The following is a 3,904-nucleotide window of genomic DNA, read 5'->3' on the forward strand; positions in this document are numbered from 1 at the left end:
CTCTCTCTCTCTCTCTCTCTCTCTCTCTCTCTCTCTCTCTCTCTCTCTCTGTATGTATGTGCTTTTCGGTTACTTTGCTTTATAGCTTCTCAGGGTGAGAATGACCCGTAAAGAACAATCTTGTACTGGGGCTGGTCATCAGTTGTGTCTAATGTTGATTTACGTATACTATAGCAAACATATGCTGAATCTATATTCAATCTATAATCTTACTGATGCTGGATTATGTTGGGGGGGAGGGCTGATATTGATTTTGGAGAGTTCAAATGGGCTGCATTCATCCAATTTGTTTCTTAAATCAGATCTTTAAGACAGATTGTCCGCACTATGGGCAGATCGGATTTTGTGTGCCAAGACATCACCAGCCTACCTGCATAGATTGATTTGGTATCGACACACCTTTCTAACAAGGAAGCCTGAGAAATGGAGGTCCATCTTCTTTGCTCTCCAATCACGTTGCAAAGTTGCGGTGCAGAACGGACTGTTGTTCTCCTCCATGTTGTTCTCCATAGCGCTCTGCTTAGAGCAGCATCTGCTCAGCACCTTCAGCACTCTTGACATCAAGTAACGTTAAGCACTGTGTCGGGTCGTTGCCTCTTCAGCAAAATGCTCCGAGTGAATATAAGTCAGGCTTTTATTCTGAAAGACAAAACTGGTAAAAGTAAAGCTGTGCTGATGTGGAAGTAAACAAAATTGCGTCTTGGATTACGCTGGCTCGGACTAAAGAGCCTCTGTGTTTGTATTTCATTTGTATATGCACAATTCATAACCCTCTGCTACACAAATGATGACACTTTGAAATCAAATTTGGAGATCCTTAGCATCCGGACTAATACACATCTGTAGAAATTTAATTTGAATCGCATTTCAAATCACCAGTTTGGATCAGATTTGCAAAAATCCCATTTCATGTGTTTTTCTGCTGTCCAGACTTTTTTTAAATCAATCTGGATACAATTGAGATAGTTCCAAAAAAAAACAAAAAAACAGTTTGGTCAAAATATTGGCCAAACAGAAATATAAAGAAGTTTTTTTGTTTTAAATTTAGTTTGACAGTTCTGTCACTTATTGCCCAAAATATTGTATACCACTGCAATAATCTGCAATATTAATCAAGCTAATATCGGTTGATCAGTCCACCCACTGTATGGCTTTAGCTCTTGTTCAATGCCATGAACTGTATTCCGCTCCAATGCACTACATCCTCAAAAACCCTTTGCAAACTTTGGTAAATCGTTGTTACACTTTGCTTGTAATCATTCATTTGCCCAAGCAGATATTGTAAAACTGAAATAAAACAATGTCATTGTGAAAGTTTTCCAATGAAGGTCAATTTAAAATCCTATTTGAAATATTCCACCACCAGCCTGTCAGGGTCAGGGTGTTTGTTTTCTGAAATGATTGTGTATTCAGTGCAAAACCCTTAAGTAGTCCTTTTTGAATTTCATCGCATCAAGGTGTAACCACCGGGCTCACTGGGGGTACAACATTAAGAGGATGTCATGTGGGAGGTAGAGTGGATCCACTAAGGCTCTCAGCATCACTCCACCACTGGCCTTCTCCCCAAAAAACACTGGACAGCATCCATGCTTGTGCATGCGTGCGTATGTGGTGTTGTATTCTGCAGTGGAGTGTGTGTGTGCATTTAAGAGAGTGTGATTGTGTGTGAGAGAGTCTAAAAGAGATGGATTTAGGAGGAGGTGAGATGTAGGAAGTGTGTAATGTGTTGTGATAGGAAACCCACTGGGAATGGCATGAGGAGATCTGCATATCTCATAACTGACACACACACACACACACACTACACCACCACACCCACACACACCCACCAGCTGCTTATTCTTTTCCACGTTTTGTGTGTGTGTGTGTGTGTGTGTGTGTGTGTGTGTGTGTGTGTGTGTGTGTGTGTGTGTGTGTGTGTGTGTGTGTGTGTGTGTGTGTGTGTGTGTGTGTGTGTGTGTGTGTGTGTGTGTGTGTGTGTGTGTGTGTGTGGTGTGTGTGTGTGTTGTGTGTTGTGTGTGTGGGTTTGTGTGTGTGGTGTGTGTGTGGTGTGTGTGTGGGGTGTGTGCGAGTCCAGTGGTAACTAATCCAAAGGACACCCTGGAGAGGCACCCACTATCTCTATCCCTACCCCCTAAGAGACGGGATCACTGAATGTGTGCATACATTTCTTGCAACAGGAAAGAGAGAAGGAAACGTATTGGTTTAGAATTTGAGTGTGTGGCGTTGATGAAGAAAAATAAAGAAAAATCTAGGACTTATGCAGATAAGAGCGAGGTCAAGGAAAGAGATGTGGCGATGTGATGTGAGCTGTTTGTCTCCTTTCTCTTCTTCTGCTTTCCACTCTCCTCTGCTCCCTGTCTGGTAATTAAATTAAATTAAAAAAAAAAAACAGAATACGGGCTGGTTGGCAGGAAACCATCACGTGTGTGTGTGTGTGTGTGTGTGTGTGTGGTTGTGTGTGTGTGTGTGTGCGTGTAAGAGGGGGTGTATGGAGAGGAAATAGAGAACAAACTTTCGGTCACTCACTTAATGCACCTAAACTATTTTCAAAAGTAATTTAGTCTCACATTAGGCCTGAAATATTGTATTTCCTAAAGCTCAATTCTTTTCTGTCGTGGTACCAAAAAAATCTAAAACTATAAAAAAAACTGAAATGTCATTCTTTCCAATTCAGTTTAGATTATTTCAGGTCAGAGTTTTAAAGGGAGACTGCACTTGTACCAAGAGAGAGACGGTTGGATTACATTTTTTCGGTGCTTCTAAAATGACACGCGTACTGTAATTTCAAATACAGGTTTGGGAATATTTACTTTGCAGCTTTGCTGTGCCTTGATGTTTTGGAGCATTGTTGCCTTGTGTTAAGCAAAATAGCCAAATCAATCAGAGCAAGAACAACATTGCTGCCTTGCAAGTCAAATGTTTAGCTGATAGGTGAAGAAATGTTACATTTACTATTTGTATGTCACATATCACATGAGGAGACATATCTCTTCCCTCGGTTTTGTATTCCATATGTTTAGAGAATGATCCCCCAGCTGTCAGTTGGGGGTTGGAATCTAATAATTCAATTTTGATTCATTTATTTTTACAATTGAAATTATTATTTTTTTGTTATTACAGAGAACGTATCAAAAAAAGGCACCAGAATCTAATTTTAGATACCGGTATTGGTAACGGTACCGATGAAAATGTGTACGGTACCTAACCTTTGGACATTTAGTTTATTTTGATGTATTTCTAAGGTAAGGCTTAGGATCATATTATACATTTTGTGCATTTACACTATGAGAACTATTCTTCTATCAGAGGCGTGATGTCACATAGACTTGTTGGCCTGCAGAGATTAAGTTTGGTACAGTACTCTATGTGGCTGAGATGTTTAAGGTAACACACATGAACATAGGAATAAAAATGTGAGGCCAATGAAGAGAAACTGAAACAACATAAATAGATGCAACATGGTTGTTGGTTGTCGTAATACCTTTAATATCACAAATTATAGTAGGATGCTGTTTTCCCATTGAGCGGCAGCTTCGGTATCAGGCGAATGTTTACCAAAGCTTTTTGGTTTCACGCTCTGCAGAAGACCTTTTTTATAAATTTCAAGCACTGCTAGAGTGCTTATTCATCACGGGGTGTTTACGTTATGAAAAGTTTGCACCTGTGTCATCAAACTTCTTTGCCAATTTCCACCACTCTCTGGGAAATGGCTGGAAAATAGAAGATGATGAAAAAACACAAAAAGCATGCCAACCCTTTTAGTGTGCCTCTCGAGCAATTTGTGGCACAAATGCATCTTTCCCATATGGTGATACACAGGTAGTGAGCAGCAGTCTTGGCCAGGGTCCACCTCTATTTGTAAAGGTCAATGGCTTTACTTTAAAGAAATGTCCCCCCCCCC

This window comes from Etheostoma spectabile, chromosome 7, assembly GCF_008692095.1.
Source record: "Etheostoma spectabile isolate EspeVRDwgs_2016 chromosome 7, UIUC_Espe_1.0, whole genome shotgun sequence".
Lineage (NCBI taxonomy): Eukaryota > Metazoa > Chordata > Actinopteri > Perciformes > Percidae > Etheostoma > Etheostoma spectabile.